At 27.1% G+C, this 25,515-nt stretch overlaps 1 long non-coding RNA gene across 1 annotated transcript in view; it reads left to right on the top strand.

Annotated features, from left to right (window-relative positions):
• Positions 1 to 11,892: 11,892 nt before the first annotated feature.
• The window catches only part of LOC111639429, a 143,518-nt gene continuing 129,895 nt past the window's right edge, over positions 11,893 to 25,515 (top strand). Inside the window, exon 1 of the long non-coding RNA XR_002759067.1 lies at positions 11,893 to 12,203. This is a non-coding gene — a long non-coding RNA (uncharacterized LOC111639429). The remainder of the gene's footprint in view (positions 12,204 to 25,515) is intronic.

Here is a 25,515-nt window from a genome sequence, read left to right as displayed (position 1 = left end):
TCATTCATAAAACTAAAATTTAAACAAAATCAAAATAAGAAAGTATATCAAATTTAATTTTTAATGTAAACTATTCGATTAAAATTATTTCTACCAGAATAAATGCTAATTTTCTCTTTTTGGTGTAAGCGCTATAGAGTCGACGGAAGCCATAAATCATAGGAGATGTTTATGTTTTGAAAATTAGATAATTTTAAAATTTATTAAGAGAAAAATAAAAATAGCAAAGAGATAGTGGGCGAGAACGTAAAGGAAGAAAGATTTTCAACCACAATGGCAAAAGATGAAAAATGGTTAAGTAAAAAATAGTTTAAGAAATATTAATCTCTTCAACAGACTTGATATCTCTCACATCTGGAGATAAAAGTCATTGTTGTCCAATCCTTTCATTATTATTATTATTTTTTTTTTTTAAAATAATAATTTATAACACTCGCTATGTACTTTTTACGAGCTGTTATTTTATCGATTATTTAAATTTAGGTAAAGAATTGTGTTTAATCATTTGTAAAAATACTAGACTTTTTTTATACATGCCTACTTGTCTTTTATCTACACTGTAATTCCGCATTCGTATAAGATAATAACATGTTAGGGTCTATACTATACATAATAAACGCTTAAATTGACTATAATTACAGGTCCTGAGAGTAGCAGTTACTTATGGATTTTTTTCATTCATTCTTTTTACTAAAAAATTGATTAAAATAAGCATATAGCATAGAAGAAAGTTCAAAATATCATATAATTTACCACTTTATATTATGTAAAAATAATAGTTATAGCTTATGTATCTAACATTAAGGTTTATTATTTTTATGGTACCTGATGGTGAAATCATTAATAAATGGCGAATAATAAGTATTAACATCGTAGGCCTTCATTGATAATAAGGGATAGAGTAAATGGATGCTGCTATTGTACCAAATCAGTTCCCTAGAGAAATCACGTTTGCACACTTATCAAAGTAAAAACCTTTCTATACCAACTCTATTATGTCTGTAATTAACTAAACTAACTGATATAATTAATCTGTGGGAAGTTATCGTTCATTACGCTAACTAAAAGACTTTATTCTGAATAGGTAAAGGATCTCATTAATTTAAAACATCTCTTAACTTAATAGTTTGGCGCTTGAAATCGAGAATAATATTCTGATTAATTAATCTTAAAACAAATAATTAACAGAAATTCTATTTTAAGTATCTAAGTTTAATTTCGTATATTGAATAGCAATTAACAATGCGTTTATTTAAATAAATTTTTGTCAAGTATGCATGTGACACGCTTGATTACGTCATGTAGAAGATTTTATTACTTATCCTCCTTTATTATCATCCTATTCATTATCTTTAAAAATAGAAAAAAATATATATTTAACTTATAGTAAAAGATATTTTAAAACTGGAAACAAGCATTCGAAAGGATTCGAGTGTTTACAAAATTCTTAGGAGATGAAAGTTCGCTATCACAAAGTTTACAAAGAAGTTTTGTATTTTGAAAGGTTATTAAATTTTGACATTTAGTGATAAATTTATCATATATAATCATTAAATCTTTTGCTGATAATTTAACTACTGTATATGCTTATAAAAGCATATACAGTAGTTAAATTGAAATAAGTTATTTTAGAAATTGTTTATAATTTATATCCAGTTCTTAAACTTTATGAACTATCTTCACAATGAAGTAAATTTTGACAGACGTCTCACATTTCCCTTTTTTAAAAATGTTTTGTTATTGTGTTTAATACAAGGCAAATAAAACATTATTTAACCTCAATAGCATGTTTTATGTGTAATATCCTCTATAAGTCGAACTCTACGTGCCTACGTCCCCAAAAAGAAGTATAGCATGTTTTATTTTTATAAATATATTTCTATTTATGATTTATTTTTGATTGAATGATTTATTGATGTTAAAAAAAATGCGCAGACGATAGTTTAAAAATTTTTGATTTATAAATTAATAAAATAAAATAAAAATAATAAAATTCATTTGTTTGTAGAATGTTTAAATAATGATAAATAAAGTTGCAAAGCATCGAAAATTCAATATGTTTTTTTTATTAATCCTATCTATTTTTATATTTATATTTTGATTTATCTTTCACCTTTGCCTTACATTTTTGAACTAAGTGATAAAAAATACTAAAAAAATACATTAAAAGTATTATTTAAATTTATAATCTTATATCACAATGTTTTTTAATCAAATATTAATTTAAAAGTTACATTAAAGTGGCGATTAAATATCATAAAATAACAAACAGAACATTATTTTATTGATAAATAATCATCAGTTATTTTTTAAAATATTGATCGTAGTGAGATTTCTAAACAAGTAATTTAGTGACTTAATGAATTTCATATGCTGCAAGACGAGTATTTTTTTAAAATCCGCTTAAATAATTTTTAATTTAAAAGTACACGTGTTTAAGCTTACGTTTTTTTTTCATTAAATTTAAATATATTTAAAGAAATAATATATAACAAATTTACATTTTTCTATTTTAGGATGGACGNAATTAATAATAGGCCTTAAAATAAATATTCTTAAATGTTTGTTTAAAAAAACGCTTATATATTCTTAAACGATAATAAAATAATCAAACATTAGAAAATTACAGCAGTTAAGCTGAAATGGCTGTAAAAGAACCGTTTTATTTAATCTTCCGGAGCATAAATTACGTTAAAAAGTGCTTTACACGCTTGTAACGTCAATAATATTTCAACACATACTGAATTTGTAATGCCATAGTCTATATATTAACCAATTTGTGTCTTTCAATACAATATTGAGTCATAAATTTTGTGAAAATCGTCATACTTATAAATATTTCAAAATACTATACTCGTGCAGCTTGTTGATTACTTTTGTAGATTATTTCTAAGCATTGAATCATATCGAATTGTATTTTATATTTTGTTATCCATATACAATTGTTAAAATTATTGTTTCGATTGTTTTATTCATATGATCTACAGATAGATCCGTAACTATAACCCAAGCGAATGTATACGTCAATGTACTTTCCTCACGCTACAGAATCGTAATATTCTGTTACGTTCGTTTTATTAATTCAATCTTCCAATATCATTTATTATTAAATGTGGAATATCCAAAATCTTTTTCCAATCATTTTAGAATATAAAGAGATAAGAAATATAAAGATTTAACTAAAATATTTGCTTCGGGACTATTCTCATTTATTTACTATTATAATTAAATTACTTTACTTACAAATATAAAATTAATTTTATTACGTAAATTATTTTAAATTTAATAAGTCGACATTTTGTATATGAAATTTAATTCTTTAATTAACAAAACACTAATTTAAAATTAAATTTATTATGTGCTAAAAGAAATAAATTCATTTTGAATTAATTTTGCTATGATTAATTAATTTTTAAAATTATTAACATTTCAATATATTACTTTATAAATAATATGAATAATAACTATTTTTAAATTTAATACTTTATTAATAATTAGCAAGCCTTTTATAATTTATTCAACATGAAATATGTGTTTGTGTTTTAAAGATACAGAGTTTAAAAATAATTAAAATTTATGCTTTTTAAAGTTACTTAAGTTTATGTAAGCGAACAAGAATTAAATAAACTTTATAATATAATATTTATTAATATTAATGTATATTTTTACGTCAATATATATTAATAATGATTCAAGTATGTTTACAATATCTAAAGTTTTATAAAATATTTTTATAACAATAAAAATATAAAATACTTGATATTTAACTTTAAGTCTATANAGTAGAACAATGACGCTTTTTGTTTCACTGATATAAATGCTTGCGCCACTCATCATTTTAATTTAACTAGGTGCCTAAGATGTCATAAGTTCGTTTTTCTTTACAGAACTTCTCTGTTATAACAACTTTCGTAGAAGAAACACATCTGTCTTCTAGACGATTTTTTTTATTGTTTTCTTTTTAATCTTCAGTTTCTACTTCCTTTTCGTAGCCAACACGTTAAAAGAATGAAACTATCTCTTTAGACCTTTTATATATATGTAATCACCATTTATCTTATGAGAGAGAGAGATCAGTTTTCTTTTATTATATAAAATTTTAAAATGTCAGCTACTTATTATATAAATTGAATCTTTTGTTGCTATGTTGAATCAATAGAAAGGAATGCAAAAATGTTTTTATTGCTTTCTAAGTTGACTTGAAGGAAAATAAAAATTTTTGTTGTTTCGGTACAAGTTTTCTGTTTAGAAATTGGAGAAAACTGTGCATGCGAGTCAGCTAGCGAGTAGTTGAGTTCTCCAGTTGGATGTTAATTAAGTGGCTATCTTGTACGAGTAATTATCCGGGAATTTCCTATCTCCCGAGCAAAGAGTTTCTGGAAATAAAACCGGTGCATAAAAATGGCCTTAATCGACTCGTATGAAAGAAAAGCCTGGTCGACTACCGAAAGTGTTATCGCCGCTTCCTGAGTCTTGTATCTCCTACGAAATGAGATCGGCGGAGTATGGCAAAAAGAGATGCACTCGAACATTTTTCGGCTTTTATCTGTTTCCGGAAGGAATATCGGAAGTTAACCGGACGTTTTATCCGCAGGAGATACCTCTTTCTAATGATATTAGGTACTTAAAACATCTCTAAACTCGTGTCAAGAGGCCTTAAATACATATTTTGACGATAACTTTGATTATAAAATTTCAAACTTTCAACCCATCCACGCTAGTCCAGATTGTTGAGTGTTATAAAAGTATTTATTTAATTCGTTAACTTGACTTGTCTTTAATATAAATGTATACTTTTATTGTTAAATTATATATAATTTAAATATTTTTCCCCCTAAAAGCATCTCTCTATATAAAGAAGCTTTTAGAAAAATTATTTTGAGTATTTCATATTTTTAAGTAGATTGGATTTATCTATTTAAAAATAAATTTTGTAAGCAAAGTGATGTAATGTGTATAAATTTAAAATATGTAATAATTTTTTATGGTAATATTAATGAATTAAATAGATAAATGCTTATTTTCCAGTTCTACAGAGAAGAACCGAAAGAAAGAAAAAAATTTTTCGTTGGAATTCGGAAAAGGTCATATCGTGCGCTCTGTTGTGTCATAAAGCGGAAGGCAGTAGTCAGTACAAACCGCTTTTTCCTCTCAACATTGCTTTTATCGATTATAAAGACTTATCAATGTTTATATAGAATAACTCAAGTGGATTCATAAAGTTTGAACGTAGCAAAAAAACTAGGCCTTTATTCTACTTTTATTGTTATACCAAGAAAATAATTCAAAGCAAAAAATGAAAGATCAGTTCTATCAAAATAGACCACCAGATGTTTTTCTATGTTTATACTAAAACTTTTAAGTTGAAAAATTATATATGGCATACAAATATATCAGAGGCCTTCTTGATAGGTAGGCTTCTAGAGTCAATACTATTATAGCTACATATGGAATGTCGATCTAGAAGTTAAAATATTCTATATCCATTGTTTACATTCATTATTTTATAACGATTATGATAATTATTCTTATAATTGCGCTAGTGTGCAAGCCTGTCCTTTATTTAGAACTCAATCTATTAAAAAAAAGAATGGAGTTGGAACTTTGTTATGTATGTATCTTTTCTATTAATCTTATAAGACATAATAACGCATTAATTTCATAACAAAAAAAACATTTTATTATATTCATACCATTTAAGTCAACCAACTTGTTAGATGCTATTCGTGCAACAGTGCTTTTATTGTTTTTGTTAGTTGGGAAGTCTTTTTTTAAACTATGCATATAATTCTCCAACAGGATATGTTATTAATATTTAAAAAATCGAAATTGCATTGAGCATGCGTTATTTTAAAAGACAGTAGAACAATGACGCTTTTTGTTTCACTGATATAAATGCTTGCGCCACTCATCATTTTAATTTAACTAGGTGCCTAAGATGTCATAAGTTCGTTTTTCTTTACAGAACTTCTCTGTTATAACAACTTTCGTAGAAGAAACACATCTGTCTTCTAGACGATTTTTTTTATTGTTTTCTTTTTAATCTTCAGTTTCTACTTCCTTTTCGTAGCCAACACGTTAAAAGAATGAAACTATCTCTTTAGACCTTTTATATATATGTAATCACCATTTATCTTATGAGAGAGAGAGATCAGTTTTCTTTTATTATATCTTCAAACGACGTTAAGAAAAAGAAAAAATAATAATAATTTGAGTTAAACTTATAGATGAAACCATTAAAAAAAATACATTCGTTGGTTTTCTAACATGATGCTTGTTTAAAGTAGCATCAATTTAATTTTATCGTTGTTAAAAATCTGATTTAAAGTTTCAAATAAATTACATGATTTAATGTGAAAAATTACATTTTACTTATTGAGGTTTAATATTTAATTATATATAAAAATATAACTTCTTTTTATGCACTTTAAATCTAATTTAACGGTAATAAACTAATAAGAATTTTAAAGAATTTAATATAATTACTTATTTTATATCATAAGTATTACATTAAAAACTACTTTACTAATTTTTCCGGTAAAAAAATTGAAGTAAATGAACTGTATTAATGAAAATCACAGCAGAAATTAAACATTAATAATTAAACTTACCAAATATATTTAATTAATCCATTTGTCTATTAATATTTCAAGATTCTTTAACATAATCACAATTTTATTACATTTTTTTATATTCTGCAATTTTATATAACATTATAAAGAAGTTTATTTTAAAAGAAAAACAAAAAAAACTGGCGAAGAAATTTAATTATCTGATTTTAATAAAAAAAAATAAAAAAGGCGGATACAAATTATTCAATTAAATGATTTTAAATACGTTTAAGTAATAATTTTAATCAATAGCATTTTAGAAAGATATTAATTTTTTAAATTAATCTTTTATTGCTATTATCATAAAGTTTTGTTTCAGGAGACGAAGATTTATGATGCTATTACTAATAATTATGAGTAAATTTAAGCATTGATATAGTCTTAATTTATAATCTTTTCCTAATTACTTAATTTTAGAATGTGTAATAAAATGTTTAAAAACTTTATCGAAGTTTAAAAGTATCGAACTTTGTTTGTCTTTCATCTCCTTTTATTATAGGTAACTCTATAGGCAATGCATGTTTAGAAGTCGCCTAATAAACTGGTAGATTTTTTCATTTATTTTTTTTATTATTATTTTTTTAATAATACTACGATGCGTTTTGATGAAATTCAAATTTGACATGGTGTAGTTGTTACCATCTGCAACCCTAAATTAACATATTCAAACACCGGAAAGTCAGAAAAGGATAAAAATTCCTTAGTGTGGCAGAAAAAGGTGTTGTTCAATTCACTCCGGCTCGACTAATAATATACTTTTTGTGTCAACGACCGCCATGCCATCTGGTGTCGAGAAAAAGCTCTCCGAGGAAGTTACCAATTTACTCCGTACACCTTCACTGCAGACAGGTGGTGCACAATTGAAAAAGGAAAAAAAAAAAAATTAAAAAAATACTAGATGCAACAATGACGTCGAACGACAATAGTGAACCAACGGATAATTATCTAAACACTGTTCTAATCTCTATTCTGACCATTCAATTTCTTGCGTTACACTTACTGGATGACTGTAGATCCTTCTTTATACAAGCTTTCGGTCAGTTGGTCTCAGCTTGAATTGAAAACCGCTTTGGGGTAGAACGCTCTCATTGTGATGTCACCTCACCCCATCCCAGCAGTTTCCTCTGGGCAACAATAGCGGTGAAAAACGTTTGATCTATTCTGATGTAGTCAATCGTATCCACTAGTCCAGACTCTCTCTTGTTATATATCTGGAAAAAGTCGAAGTAAAGCGAGCAAAAGAAATCAATAAAGGAAACGGCTTCGATGCGTCTTCTCTTGTTGACGGCTTGAAACGTGTTAGTTTGCAAGAGACATTAATCGTTTTGCTAAACTGTAACAGTGATTCTTACAGATTTTTCTCGTCGTAACGAAGATCGTTTCATTATGTGACTAACGTCTGTCGTGACGTCTGCACTTTCTCCATCCGTTAATAACGTGGTAATGAAAGGTTAAGCTTCAGATTAATGGCTAATCGGGTTAAGTTTATTTATTTTTTAATCTAAGCTTGTGTTCAAAGCCTCTACTAAGACACTATATTTATGTAAAGCTTATATAAATTTATATACGTTTATGCTCAAAGTCTATAGGCTCCATATTTATACTTCTTTAGCCAATTTTTATATTGTCATTTAGAAACTGAATTACAATCACTATATGTTTTAGTGGTGAATAAATTTTAAGTATAGATAGTCTTAATATTGATTAATTATTATTTAAATGATAATGATGGTTTTATGATGATAAAACTTTTATATAGGATAGACGTTTAGGGCATTTTTAAAACCAACAAAACTATAGCAAATTATAAAGATATTGTTCCATAAAATAACAGTGTTGTTTGTATGGTTTGGAGTTTCTAGTAGAGCTACAAATTAAGAAACGAAGTTAAATCTATGGCATTCATGCTACTTCCTAAATTTGCTTGAGGCATGACATAAAATGTTGGGCCTCAATAAAACTCAATGTCCCGCATCGTCGACCCTTTTTTAACAAGATACTATATAAGATAATTCTTATTCTTAACGATTTAAATCCCACTTACATTTATATAAATGCATAAAATAGAAAGTTTTCAGATAAATTTGAAATAAAAAACATTATTTTTAAGTTCCTCGAATAAAATGTAATCATGAAGTTTATTTATTTTCTCTTCTATTGATCTTCGGATATGATGATGCTTAGAATACTCAGAAAATTGTTATTCCTGAAACAAGCGGAAATTGTTGAACAAATTAAAGCCAATGTATTCGAAAATTGCAAAAATATGCAAAATTTAGGACATTGATTAATGATTAAAGCGTAGAAAACATCTTTTGTATTTAATTTTCAGTAAAAATATTCATCCCAATTTTTAATAACGCTTACAACTGAATATTTAATGAAGTTTCTGTATTTAATACTTATGCCTATATTCAAAAATAGAATATTTAAGCATAGAGGTTCTTACATTGGATATTAATGCCGATAAAAAATTTAAAAAATAAATAAATTTCGGCGTTAATTTATATTCCCGTTCATCTTTATCGTATATTGTCATTAGCACTCTTCAATTGCAGCCTATCCACACAAAAACTTTATTCATATTCCGTCGAAGCCTCTCTCGAAACAGCAGATAAATTCATTTGTTTGAAAAAATAAATAAATAAAATTAGACTTTTCTTTTATAAACCAAATGTTTTTTGAGCAAAATGCAAGTAATTTAAAGTAAATTTTAAACAATTTTTTTTAATAATTCGAATTTTTCTTTAAAATCCAGATATTAAAACAAATTAAGAATAGAAATCTTAACTTGTTCGTTTATGTTAATAGATATTATGTCGTTTCTTTCAACGATTATTATTATTATTATTATTATTATTATGAAAAAAATATCAGTTGCAGTTCTGAATAAAAACTGGATATTTTATTCTCTTGGGTATCGTTAGCTAAAGTACAGAAAAGGGCTTCTTCCTCAAGAATAATCGATCTGCGTTGTCTTGGGACCTATAGACTACCATGCATCACCGTCTTAGTATTTCAGATATTTTCAGCTATCTGCTGGCTGTCGGAGTTTAAAAATTTGGTAAGAAATAAATGAATAAAACATCAAAAGAAAATTTTCTAGGATAAAAATTATTATGTACCGATCAAATTTAAATTAGTTCGATAAAGTTTTACCAATTAATCTATAATAATGATTAATAAGTTTAACCTTGAGTAAAGATACGCGTTTTATTTATTTTTTTTAAATTATTAATTCAGGTAGAAATTTATTATAAAAAAAAATCTCTGCTCCTAAAAGTGCAACATTCCTTTCGGTAAAAAGTTTCAACGATAGGCTATTAAAATAAAGTGCTCTTTTTTTAACCTGTTTCTATTATTACAAAAATAATGACGGACACTGCTCTATCGATTTAAAAACAAACGTCTTTTCTCCAGAATGCTTGCTACTACGCTTTTTTTTTCCTCCTGGAACTTACGTTTAAAAATTATTTCAACAACTCTCGAAGGACTAGAAAAGAAACTTGAAAGAATAATAATGCAGTAATTATATTAATTTCCATTATGTTATTAACGAGATAAATTTATCATTTTTTAAATACTTTTTTGGAAGTTTAATCATGTTTATTGTTGTTTCTAATGGATGGCAATAAGAAACGTTAAAATCCGTAGGTCTACATAATTTGAGATAAGTATACTTATCGAGATAAGTGTTGTTCTTTATCCGGTTTCGGAGTAAAATATTTCTACTTTGTAATTATATACTTAAGTTTATATGTGTAATTATACGCAAATTTAAGCTAAAATAAAATGTTAGAAGACTTTTTTAGGTTTAAAGAAACAATTCACGGTTAATAATTTTAGTGGTTAGGTCATTGTTGTAAGCTATTAACTCTTAATATATCAAATATCAAATTATGCATGACAAGAGGAGGTCTAGAAAAAGTCAACCATGACGCAATTTATAATATCCGATTTGTTATTCTTTTAATTAATTCTGATAAATTTCATGCTTTAAGAAAACATTTTACAATTCGATTTGGTAAATTTATATGAACTATATTACTTCACTGCATCGTACTATTCTATAATTAACACGAGTTCATTTTTTTGTAGATGTTTATCGCTTCGAGTTATCTTCCGCGCATTTATCTTTCTCGTCATTTATATACATCTTTTGACAATTCTAACATTAATTTTAAGTTTCATAACGGATTCACTCAGCGATTGGGTTCCCATCAGGTTGAATTTTCTAAGAATGTCATATCAGACAGACAGTTAAGAAGGGTATGATGTTTATAATGTTTGTTCAGTCTCGCGACATTTACTATGACAAATCGAAGAGCTATTGCTAAAAATAACAAATCGGGTCTTGTTTGCTGGCAAAACTGCTGTTTAGTTACCAAATGTAGCCCTTCTACTATACTTTTTAATTAAATTTGAGTCTGCGGTTTCAAAATTATTACTTTACTTTAGATAAATACTAATTACATTGTTTAACAGATGCGTTAAATTGAAATCGTTTAGTGTACAAAAATTAGTTAATATGTTATTTATTTTTATGATAAAATGAAAAAATTAAGTAAAAAATTTAATTTTACGAATAGATTTAATCTTTAACACTTTTTCCCCCCTAGTTTTTCTAATGGAAATTTACTAATTAATGAGTAAAAAAAAACACTGTTGATGCATTATCTGTTTCAAGATGAAATGGAAAAAATAAAAAAAAGTAATTTTTATAATTTCGTATAAAGCATATTTTTTCCTCTTGTTTTTATTTCTGCATTGATATTGTGTTTATAATTGACGATGTTGTGAATTATTGTTTTACGTTTAAGATAAGGATAAGGTGATGAAAAGAGAAGTTTGGTTTTTATACAACCCATATATGTAAGAGGAAAGAAGACGTAAAAATCGAGAATAAAGTTATCGTTCTGATATAAAATCGATCTTAGAGAAGAGATTAAATATCGATGCCAATGATTAAAGTATTGTAATGCATTAGGGATTAGGGCATTGGCACCGATCTGTCGAATCGGATCAGGCATCACTCAGATTGAAACAAATCAGTTTGTAAGTGCTAGAATTCTGTCTGTTTGAACCAAATGATAAGCGATTCTCGTTCTTCTTCTTAAACTTGCTTTTCCAATTTAGGAGTGGGAGCTTCTTGGATCAGAAAGGCGTTTCTCGGTTTGTGTAACACACGCGTTTGGAGAAGAGATTAGCTTTAGCGAAATTAGCGCCCCATAGTGGGAAATAAGATAATTGGAGACCGGATGTCCAGTGGCGCCACCGCAGGTGATAGGTCAGGTGAATGTGGTCCTTTCATCCCCCATGGGCGCCTAACTATTAGCGTCCTCACACTATCGATCTGCTCTTGCGCCGTCATCTTTCTACCCCTGCCGAAGTGGTACATCCCTGGCGTTTTACCAGCGTTGGGCCGTCCTCCCCGTACAGTGGTTGCCTAGCCAGGGGCGATTGTATTGTTTGTCTGCTGTACACTTGTACTATCGTAGCCGACTGAAGTCCAGTATCGAGCTACCGCAAGGGTACTTCATTAACCGTGGTATAGAGACTATCGGCCATTCAACGATTACATTCCTATCTCAGGTAAGACATTTTCGAATATCTTGCGAGGCCAATTTCCGATTTCCGTTTCCGATCGGTTTAGCTTGGGTGTGAGACAATGAGCAGTCTTTATAAAACTCACAACTAGAGAAGATCGTGGATATCAGTCGACAACTCGCTCCGCTTCGTGCACGGTAACTCTACTACTGGACGCTTACGTAAACACGATGACGCTTTAAGTCTTGCTTTGGCCTTTATTCTCTCCGCTAAAAATTTGTAACAATAAACATTCATTCTTAACTAGGAAAGACAAGGCTTTCAACTAGTCTCTCATCTCTAAATCCACTCGGAAATTCCGCTTTGTATGTTAGTTCGATAGCTGAAACTCACTTGACTTCTTTAACTTACAAACCATAAGCTTATCTTATGTAACAGCCGCTACACTCACCGTACACTCTACTAATTCCTGTGCAGCTCTAGATGTCGAGAGCATAACCAGAAAACGTTTCCGAAATAATTACACAAATAAACACGGTTACAAGTATGTAACAGTTACAAAATAACCCAGTCGTTAAAATATATCAATAGTTAAAAACTTTAATTAAAATTTTATTGAAAAGTAACGTTGCTTTCTCAATTTTTAAATCCGTCGATTGTCATTTTGTTTCTGAAATATTGTTTTGAATTTCGGCGTGCTCCGTTGGATAGTTTAATGATCCTTTGAATCTTTCTCCATAGATCCATTCTCTTGAGTTTCATTTTCTTTCACACGTTCTTTAGATGTTCCCGAATACTCTTGAAAATGTTTTTTTCTCTCCAGTGAAATATCAATGTCACAGAATCGATGACTTTTCGCTTAGTTTAATTTTTGAAATTCTACAACGAATGGACGTTTTATGTAGAAAGTATATTAATTTCTTGTCAAGTTTTCATATGCATTTTGAGAAGAACACTTTCTCGTTAACAGCTTAAATTAACCACAACACTCCTCAAAAAGGTTGAAATTTTGATTAATTTCTTTCTATAATTGAATTCTTATCTGTTTATTTTAATATTTTATTAAGCACCAAATAAATTATTAATAAAGATATAGATAGAGCTTTTCATTCTAGATATTAAACAGTAACAAGTTAAAGATTTTACTTTTTTAATAAAAAATGTAGCAGTCTTATTTTTACACGCTTGCGGTTAAAATTTTTAATTGTGGGCATTGAAATGTATATTTTTGAAATAAAATTTTTAAATAAAGAATGTAAACATTTTAAATTTAATTACACTTGTATTTAACTCATAAGCCTACACTACTGTTTAGAACTTAGGATATATCGTAACATCTATTAAATTAAATTTTTCATAATTATTGCATACATTAGAAGCATTTAACAATTCATTGATATTGTTTCTTTTAAGAAACTATTCGAATTTTAAACAAATTGAATACTGAGAAAGAATGTCAATTGAAAACTTACGTAAACATCTAACTATATTTTTGTGTGTCACATTTTTTGACACAACAATAAAGAAACAGGGAGGACGTGTATAACAAGAGCATTGTTCGTGTTGGCATAATAACTTTTTAAATCTGCACAAATTTTGGGTGAACCCCGCCAGATGTTTCTGTGTAGGAACATTTTTATAATTGATTTTCGACAATCAATAAATTTAATAAAAGAAGCAGATGGCTATTTTTTTTAAATTCATTTATAAATTTACACTTTTAGGTCGTTTCTTAATTGTTTACACCACACACACGCAAAAAAATGTTTTTAAATTCTTTGTTCATAGATTTTTAACAGTGATATTATATCGATGCTGTTTGATGTTTATAATTGTATATACTATTTATAAATAATGGCGATAATCATCATAATATTTACTTTATCAATCTTAATTTTATAATAATAATTTATTACTTTCGGTTATTTTTAATATTGTTTGTGTATAAGCCAAGAAGTGACCTAATTTTATATACTCGAATGTATTTTTGGTGAGTTCATCTTATATATCCTATGAAAGATTTGATATAACGCTGTAAATAACTCACCGGATATGTTGTTAAATATTAAATATTTCTAAGAGAATTGACTGCATCACATGTTTGAAGTGTATTCACAACCATTCTTTACATCTCAAATTTGCTAGCTGGAACCATTTTAGAAACCTCCCAACACGAATAGCATCGCCCGTCTCCTCTTAGGCAAAAGTTATGTAACTACAATTTTCTTACGAAAAATACATTGTAAGCTTATATTTGTTATACGGTGGCATTTCTATTCTTCTCTCCGGTGTATATAAATATTTCTATTGCCTGGCTTCAGTATCAAACAAATTCTCATCTTTTTATTTATTCACATTTTTATTTCGTAGACCAAAACTGGCATTGGAGGACAAAAATTGAATTCTGTGAACTCAAAAGGGGGAATATAATCCTATATTTCTTCCGTGTCACTGACATTACTTCCTTCCACATCCTCCTTTTTCATCCCTCCCTGCCCTTTCTTTTAAGCTGGGTGAGCGAAATTCCCGTCTAAAACATTAAGTGACCTTTCTCGACATATTCGTTCTTACAATGTCCAGATGTGTACGATTTATTACGACCATTTTCGAAATTTCTAACTAACAGGTGCACGTCGTTGCACCTGCAGAATTTTGGAAATTAAAGAAATTTTCGAAATCATAAATAGAACAAATAAATTATAACATTTATTATCGACATATTTATCTAAATTCCTGAATATTTATCTATTTTCTATGCAAGACCAGAGTTGAAACATTGGAATATTGATAGACAAACATGACTAATGCGAAACCCGATACTTTTTGGTTGAATTGACATTCAGAAAGTGCAATTACCAAACTTCTCCTCCCTGTGCTGTTTAAAAACAATCACCGGAAAATCGTTAGATCGATTGGAGGTCCCAGGTGCCAAATTGGTACTAGGAATGAAGAGGAAATTCTAATATGGCTACCAAAAGTTCATTGAGCCGTGGTTAACGGGAAGTACGTCTATCTGACGTAACAGCCACCGCTGTCTAGTAAAATGATGGATTAAAGGCAAGGGAAAATATAGCTTAGACTCTAAGTGCTATAGTTCTTCTCCCCTCACTCTTCTTACAGCAGCGCCATTCACGTATATGCTATAAGTGCTGTAAGGATATTTATAATAATAGTGAAAGCCGATTGTTCAATCATGTCAATCGGTTAAGCGATTAAATTTTTTATTAATATCTTTTTATAGATGATATAAACACATCCCTCGACTTGAATAATAAAATACTTTTTTACACTTACTATATCAAATGTATTATAACTTATAACTTATAGAATAATTTTATGAATATTCAGTTGTAAAATATGCAAAATATTACAGCAGTTATTCATACAATAAATGAATATATATGTAGTCTATATACAATAGGCGGAGAACCAAAGCTGAAATGTTTATCGTTCAATATTATGCAAAACATGAGAATTTCTATGACATCTGGAAAATTTCATTTTCAAGGAGTCAATCATCACTTCAAACCATCTACAATTGTGCCATTTTTATGCAGATGACCTAAGATATTGCTACTGTAAGATTACTTGGTGAATCTTGCTAAAGTGAAGTATTTGAATGCTGCTTACCATCTCTTCAAAATAAGTTAGAACTCCTTCAGAATACGGAAATGCTGCATGAATATAGTGGTGATTGTATTCACTTTTTCCTTTCTTTACTAAACTCGCTGATTTGAATAGAGTTGATCCATGTCTGATGTTCTTGTATTATCTCATAAAATTATAAGAAAATAACTTTTAAAGTGAAATTTCTTGTTGCCGAGTACCTTATCAAACTTTAAAAATAAATAAATATATATATTTTTTTTATCAGTATTTGGTTGCAGATATGTTATTTTCTTTCTTTTATCCGATAAGTTTTGAGAATTATTAAGCTGAAGCTTTAAAAATAAAATTTTAAATTCGACATTTGTCATTTTCCTGCGCAAATATTATTACAGAAAGACTAAAAATAATTAAATTAATTAATTCGTTTAAAGGCCATTAAAATTATTCACAAATAAATTTAAATAGATGGCATTTTTAAAATTACTGTGAGAGAATTTTAATTCATTTTTATAAGAATAACTGAAGCAATATTTAAATTTGTTTCGTAAATAATTTATATCGGTATAAACTATTAGAAATAATACATGTCTATTGAAAAATATTCAACAGATATTCTGTGCATTTTTTCAGAAATTGTTCTTAAAATTTATTTTTAAAATCTTTAAACTAAAGCTTTCATTTTCGAAATAAAAAATTATTTTAACATATTTTTAAAATTTGAATTATAAATTATTTAAAAAGTCGAATAAAAAATGGCAGTTATATTATAGATAAGATGATATCATTTAAAGATCTCTTCTGGTCTATAAAACTTTAAAAGGTATTATAAATAACTATATTCTGATTTTCTATGAAATGCTTTAGAATATATTTTCGTGGTTATTGTATGGCTTGCATGAACTTCTATTATAATACAAGGAAGAGCATACATGCTGATCAGCTTGGATGATGGAATCTAGAGAAATGCAGAAGGACCTTCGGGACTTTATAGGTATAGTGCTTTTAAATGGAGAATGTATACTCTAATAGAATGTGTCTGCAGTTGGAAACATAGTTAATGGAGGAATATAACAAAGACTAGCTCCAAACTCCTACTTTTCAGAATCATTGATTACAACTCGAAATAGGCTTTATATTGAGTGCAATTTACGTTACTGTTTTAAATATGAAATAAATCAAAAGTATTTAAAACTAATTTGTAATGGTTATTTATTTACATTCAATGTTAAAATGTTTATCTCGTTAACAAGATAGACTTATATAATTTTCCGTATCAGTGTAGTGGTTTATACATTTCACGTTTTAAAATAATTTAATGCAAAGAAATAAAGTGATTTATATTTACCTTATAACTCAATTCCAATCGATTTGCTTTATTTTACTTTACAAACGTTTGTAAAATTCGTACGAAAAGATTGCAAACTTTATGAATTATATATTAAAACAGTTTTTATATTTAGGGCGTTAAATTTTTATAAAATGGTCTAGCAATAAATAATGCAATATGATCTTTCCTTTCATATAAAATTCTCTTATATTGCTCTATTCTTTTATATATTTTCTGAATATAATTAATAATATTAAAATAAGAATTTTGACTATAGAAATGTAATTTAAGCTCATCTATAATTTCTATAACATTTAAAGTAAGTCTAAACATTAGCTTACTGTGTATAACTTCAAAAGATATTTATTTGAAAGTTTTAGAGCAGATGGATTTTTGCTTTTAAATTTTGTGAAATATTGTTGATGTAAAAGTTTATAAATAAATTGTTACTCAATATAGTTTTATTCTAAAAGCAGCATTGGGCCAAAAGATATGTTTGTTCTTGATTTATAAATATATTTGCAAGCAATGTTTTAATAAACGCGATTAAATTTGTATATTAAGATATTTTCTTATATNTGCGTTTAAAATAAGTTAATACTCTTTTATTTATACTAATAATTCTTTAAAATAAATATGTATAACTAAATTTAACTATGTATATTCTGTGGAGTATATCAACTTTGAAAAGTTAAAAATATTTTCTATCCACCGAGACTAAAATCTGTTATGTAGAATAAATAAGATCAAATCCGTACCCAATTATTTGATCTAACAGAATAGAGCCAAAGTTTATATTCTCCAAGTTGCTCTTTATATATCACCAACAAAATTTGTTTTCTCAATACTTGCATAAATCCATAGGAAATTTGATTATAAATCTCTCTGCCTTGTGTATTCCCACTCTCCCCCTTTTTTCTTTTTATCGAGTTCGATGCAACAGATTTTGAAACCTTCGGGCAGTTTAAAAATCTGTTCCTTCAACAACGGAAAATAATATTATTTATCTCTAATTTAATTTATAATCATATTTCCAAGGCAAACAATAGAATCGACTACGATTCAAATGTTAAATTTTAAAGAAATCGAATCCCAACTGGATTCGATTTCTTTAAAATAGTAGTTTATAACATAAAAATTCCTTTTAGATTGTTATCCAAATGATTTCTGAAAGTCGTTTTGTATGTAATTCGATAAATTTTAGTTTATCTTACTTCTTTACTTCGATAAATACATAGTATGTGTGCTCTTTAATATTTATTCGTTATGCGATATACGAAAGAATTTCTTAAATTTTCAAGTCATTTAAATATCATATTCTTATATAATGCTATTTTAAATATTATATAGTGAAAAATAAATAAAATAAAACTAAATTTACCATTATTTCTAAAATATTTTCTAAAGTTTGTACTAATGGACCCACTGTTTGTCTGCATTGTATCGTTTTTATGAAGTAAATTGAGATCAATTTTTTCGATATTGTTTAGAGAATCGTTTGCTAACTAAACTAAAAATTTTTATTTTAAAATGTTTCAATCAATAATAGATAAAATCTTATTTTTTTTTCAAACCTTTTGAAAAACGCATCGACAATGGCCGAAAGGTACTCCTAAAGGAAATCAAAACTCGAAGAAACCAAAGCCCCAAAACGATTTAAGTAACTTGAACCAGCCAAATTCCTTTCTGTTTATTCGGTTTTTCAGAAAATATTATATTGTGAGAAAATCTAGAAGAATTGTCCTGAAATATAAAGATTTTCTTTAAGATATTACCCTTACTAAAACATGGATTTTGTGATATATATATTTTGTGCATGAACTGGGTCATTCATTTGACATTTACTTGCTCAAATTATTGAAAGTTGTCAATAGAAACGATCAGATCGATTTGATATTTCATATAAATCTATTCAGTCTGCTCGTATAAACTACAATTCTCATATTTTTAAGGTTAACAGATGTGATCTGTCTTCACATTCTAGTTTTCTTTATGGGGGTAATAACTTAAATGAGCAAATCTTTTGGGATNCAACACTCCTCAAAAAGGTTGAAATTTTGATTAATTTCTTTCTATAATTGAATTCTTATCTGTTTATTTTAATATTTTATTAAGCACCAAATAAATTATTAATAAAGATATAGATAGAGCTTTTCATTCTAGATATTAAACAGTAACAAGTTAAAGATTTATGTAATGTGTATAAATTTAAAATATGTAATAATTTTTTATGGTTATGTTATACGAACTAAATAATTATAATTAGAACAGTATTTTAAAAAAAATGATTATTTGTGATTATTCTCATATGTTTAGTTTAATATAAAGTACACATTAAAATCTGTAAAAGTTATTTTATATTAAGAAATTTATTTGAAACGGCTGTTACTTTCTACTATATTAACAGCTTTAAATGATCAATACACTAACCAATACGTTTCTAACTGTAAGAGTGAAAGTTTTAGACGATATGATTTGGATGTAGTTGAGCTAAATTGTCATTTTCTGACAACATTTCATGAGGCAATACAATGATGCATTTTAGAGTGCATACTGTGAAACGCGCCAAAGAAGCAGACAAAGGACTTCTCGTTGTCTCAACTCCCTCCTGCCTCTCACTAGATTCCATTTTCCAAAACGTCTGAATAATACATCATCGAATTTTCCAGTAAAATGCATTGCAGCGGCTCCTGTACCCTTTGTACCACCAAAGATCCTTGTATCTCTCAGGCAGGTGTAGCAAGAGCCATATTGGTGGCCGATAACTGTTCGTGTAGCTATTGTTAGAACGAAGAATAGAAGTATGCTGTATATCGATGCTGTACTTGTCGTTCTTTGCCGCTTGGAGTGTGAATGCTTATAAGCTATCAAATGATTGAAAGAATTCTATCTTACAGCAAACAGAAAGCATTCACATTTATTTCTAGTAATTTGTCTGCTTCTCATGAATTATTTTTTACAATGCAGTATCAAAGTTAAAGAGTTTCTAGTATTCAATACCACTAGCTTAATATAAACTGATTCTGAAAGCTTCACTCACTCAATTAAAACATTTTGTCCGGATGCCATTCAGTACGTTTTTATAGAATGATTAGGATATCAAACAGCGTAGGAACTGATTATTGAAGATAAAAGAGAAAAAAATCAAAGCACTCAGCGCATCACTAGGGACTGACAGCGACTGGATAGTGTACAATAGCGAATGAATCCCTTAGAGACTATTCGGCTGATTCGTCAGCAAAGTTGTGATCATTCATCTTGGTTTTGACTCGGTTCCTGTCTTCAAGAGTAAAAGTGAAGGGGAAAAATAACTCGATATATTCTTCTTCTTCTTCTTTTTTTTTTTTACTCTATTGTTTGGCGAAGTGCTAGATCAAGAAGTCAGGCCGACTATCCTGTTTGCACAGGATGGCGAAAGATATAGTTTAGTAAGTCAAATACCGCAAAAGTCAATGGAGTTTTTTACTGATTCTAGAAATAAAGGTCTACACCCATGCTGTGGACTAGTGGGTGATCTTTTGCTTTCATTTTCTTTATTGTAAGGGAAACACTTTCTTTAAACAACTTTACAATAATGTCAACACTTGCTTTTCAACAATTGATAGCTTCTACGACAAAGGTTTCTTTTATATTTAACAATACTGGACATTCTTATATTTGTAAAGATAAAGCTCTTTTCGTATATGATAACAATAATCTTCTCTACAGGTCTACTTATAGCCGTCCAATTGGTATTATGACAATCATTTTAAACTTGCTCTGTATGATAATATCTTGTAAAATAGAATAAATAGAATAAAGAACATACTGTAAAATATAGTCTGAATTAAAATATCAGCAGAGCATGCGAATGAATAATAATGAGGTGCTTGAGAGATCCTATTGTGTTGGAATATAATTCAGAAACAAAATAAAACTAATTTTTTATTTCTAGAAAATTAAACGGATTATAAATTTTAAATTATAAATGTTTATATAAATAATAGTTTTAATTTATATAAATTAAACTCGAGAAAAAAATAATAATTTTGCATTATCTTATCATTAAAGTAGATAATTTTTTTAAGAAAAGAAAGAAAAATGATCGATGGCGTAGAAAAATGAATTTAAACTGAATATAATCAATTGTAAAAGATTTTTTGTTTATATAAAGTAATATCTTTATGTGTTGTTGTGTTAAGCAGAATTGAAAATATTTGTTGAACTTTTATATGTGAGTGTTCATTATATTAATTGAATCAATAAAAAATATCGATTTTTCATTTTTTTACATTATATTCTACGTATTAATATATAAGATACAAAATAGTCCATAAAGCTAATTAATTTGCAATGCTTTCGAGCCATTTATAATTAAATAAATTTCTCAAGTTATGAAATTTCGAAGAGGATGCGGAGTTTGATGAATATTCCAACAGTTTCCTAATATAAATTAAATTTTCCATTTTAAATAGGCCTATATTAAGTTTCAAAAAATGCACAGGAAAATGGTGGAGAATTTCTAATTAATACGATATTAAATATTCATGATTAATATATATAATTAACTTAATAAAAGACCGCGAGTTTTAATATTTTTCAATGTCGAATCTTTTAATTTTGCTAGTGAATTAAGTTAATTTCCAATGTTCCATTTCCTTTTCGATGTTTTTCTTCTTCTCTTTTAATCGTTCGTAAGACTGCTTTAATTTTTAATTGTTGAACATAATATCTATCAGTCTTTTCTTAACGATGTGGAGCGAGTCTGTTTGACAAGTTCAGTAGAGCGAGAAACAATACACTGAAGAATAGAAGTGGGGCCAAGTTGGTGTAATTTTAATCACTGCAGTCGAGCTAGATGGCTGACTGGGCCAATCTATAGCCTGATTCATTAATAAAGCACCAACTCCTCCCACTTGTCTAGCTTTCATACTTTGAAAAAGCTGTAACGTTTGCTAGTCATGCTATAAATGGATGTGCATTGTGACAAGGTGACAATTAGGTCAACTAAGGTTGATATCGGGAGCATGTCATCCGAACCATCACTGACAACGGCATCATATTCAGCATTATTGCTACTGAATTCATTATAGTTTCACCATATCATCCTTGATTTTTTTAACACTTTCCTCTTCTAATAAATAGACCTGGATATATTAATTCGACGTTACTGAAGAGTACAGTAGCACTGGTTTTTTTTATACATAACTATATTGATATCAGAAAGAAACGTTATCGATTCTTAAGATTAATTAATTTTCCTACTGAGTTTAGAATTATTAAATATTGATTATATTCAAAAAAGATTGTTTAAAAATAAATTACTTTACTAAATAGATTTAAAATATAAATCGATATCATTACTATTCTTTGTTAAAGAAAATAAATTCGTTATAAACGAACAATATTCATATTATGGTAAATAATTGGATCAAAATAATCGATTACTTATACGGAAAGCTTAATTAATTTTTTCGAATTTAAGAATAATCGAATAAAAATTGAATTGAACTAAATTAACATTATAACAGAACTTATTAAGTTTTTTTAATAATAAATTTAATAATTTAAAAAAAATAAATTTAATGAAAATAAGCTTATTTTTGTATATTTTATTTAATAAAATTGTTAAATAATAATATTATGACGATCTAATTTAATAATTTGACAATTTTTTAATATCAATTTTTAAAAAAATTGCTTGTTAAGCATTTTTATGAAGAAGACTGAAATTTGTTCCTACTTGATTGTTGTAATTCATTCAACATGCGTTGGTTTTCGTTGTTTTTCCCCCTCCTATTATTGAACGTAATGTTATAACATGTGTATTTCGTGACTACTTCCAAATTATCATAAAAAAAACTAATAAGAGAAAATTCTGTTTGGAAACGTCAAAGCTTCTTAGAATATCGATAACTAACGAAATAAAAATTTTACATGTTTTACACGTTTTTCCCATTTAAAAAAAATGAATAATTTAATAATAAAATAATAGTAGAAATTTATTTAATCTATTCGAAATTAATTAAAAGATAAGAAAATAATTTTTAAACAGATTAGAAACTGTAAGTGATTTTTGGAATCATTTATAATACTTTGTTCTTATTCAACACCCGTTTCAAAGTATTAACGCAATTACATTACCGAATTGTTCGATAAACTGTTTAAGGTATCTGAGAAACCATCACTGTTAGACTATAGATTTCCAGTTGACATTTACTGTATTAGTTTCACAGACATCTTGTTAGCTGTGCACGATTTATGAATGTCTCAAATAAATGGCAGAATTTTTGGTCAGTATCCAAAATTGTTGCAATTCTAGCTAAATATATTATTTCTCTGACACCATCATATATTTTTCCAATTGGTAAATTAGCCTTTTATATAATATTATCTTAACATTATTATTTTGAATAAGCATATAACAAATTTGAAGTTTTAATTGTGTAATTTTGTATATATATATATATAGAAGGCTTGTTGCCTGTACTCGTATAACAGTAAACTGATGCATTTATAAATATATAAATTAACGTGTTAAATTTATTCTCGCAAAAGATTAATGATAATGAAACACATTTAAAATTATATCTCGACAAGGTTTAATCCCAATAGAATATCGTGAATATAGATTTGAACATTATCAGACATAATAAATAGACGTTGAAACTTAAATAAAGAGTTATATTTTGAATATTAATTGTTCTCCATAAATAAACAATGGTCGTAAATAAAAACTTAAAGATATTTAATTATTAAAGTGGGAATTTTATATTTTAATTTCAAAATTTAAAAGGGAAAAAAACCATTCAATGATAAAAATCAATAGATGATTGAATTGTTTCAGTCAACTCAATGTTCATTATCTCCAGTAAACCTCATCGTAACGATACTAAAAGAGTTTTTTGTCGTTTTTATTTCATTATTTCAAGTGAATCTTTTTTTATTTTGTTTCTTTTTCTTTCGTTAAATTTATAGATATATCTATAAAGTTGCTGTGTTCGACTTTTGCATTGTTGTTATTCCAAGTGGAACGGATTCTGCTACCAATTCTGATTTTTTTTTTCTTTTTACTTTTTCCGAGTTACGGTTAACTGAATTACATTTGTTTCTAGCTTTTCAAAGTAGAATAAAATCACATACGTACTTTACATCGATGATATAAAGAAAAAAAAGTAGATTTTTGCATTTACATCTTTTTGACTTTTGAATTGTTTTTTTTTTTTTAATGAAATTTTAAAGTCGAAATCAAAGTCCTGTTTGATTTTAAGAATGCTAACCTATTTAAATACCACTACAAGTAATAGTCTGATTTGTATTTATCATTACGTATAACTATACTAGTGAATATATTTATATTTAAATTACATAATAATAAAAAAATATTTATACACTAATTATTAAAGAAAAAAGAAATATATATTATTTTCGTCATTTTTAATAAGAAAAATATTTTAAAAGGTCTTTAAAATATATCTTTATATCGTAAAATATAGCCTATTAATGCAATAATAAAGAAAAATGGTTTATAGGCAATAGCACTACAATCTACATTGATTAAAATTAAACATGTTTCTTTTAAAAGAATATATCTTAAATGTTTTAATTATTTATTTTATAATTATTAAAATTTATAACGATTACCTTATTTTTAATAATCTAGAATATTTTATATAAACGAATATGTGAATTTCTAATTTTAATTAAAAACAAACAAATTTAGCCGTTTACATTTTATTATAAAATAAATGTTTTATTTAAATAAATTGAAAAAATGTTTTATACAAATCTAAATACTTGTATAAAATATTTATACAAATATAAGTAGGCTATTAATAAATTATTAAACATATTAACATTGACAAAGAAAATATCTATTTCTACATTAAATATTTCTTAATAGCTTACAAATAAAACATTTAATTTTTTATAAAGAAATTAAATAAACAGAATCATATTTTATAAAAATGTATTTATTGCGTTTAAAATAAGTTAATACTCTTTTATTTATACTAATAATTCTTTAAAATAAATATGTATAACTAAATTTAACTATGTATATTCTGTGGAGTATATCAACTTTGAAAAGTTAAAAATATTTTCTATCCACCGAGACTAAAATCTGTTATGTAGAATAAATAAGATCAAATCCGTACCCAATTATTTGATCTAACAGAATAGAGCCAAAGTTTATATTCTCCAAGTTGCTCTTTATATATCACCAACAAAATTTGTTTTCTCAATACTTGCATAAATCCATAGGAAATTTGATTATAAATCTCTCTGCCTTGTGTATTCCCACTCTCCCCCTTTTTTCTTTTTATCGAGTTCGATGCAACAGATTTTGAAACCTTCGGGCAGTTTAAAAATCTGTTCCTTCAACAACGGAAAATAATATTATTTATCTCTAATTTAATTTATAATCATATTTCCAAGGCAAAC

Source organism: Centruroides sculpturatus, unplaced genomic scaffold, assembly GCF_000671375.1.
Source record: "Centruroides sculpturatus isolate CEXI.00-Female unplaced genomic scaffold, Cexi_2.0 scaffold213, whole genome shotgun sequence".
Lineage (NCBI taxonomy): Eukaryota > Metazoa > Arthropoda > Arachnida > Scorpiones > Buthidae > Centruroides > Centruroides sculpturatus.
This window is presented reverse-complemented; position numbering and strand designations above follow the sequence as displayed.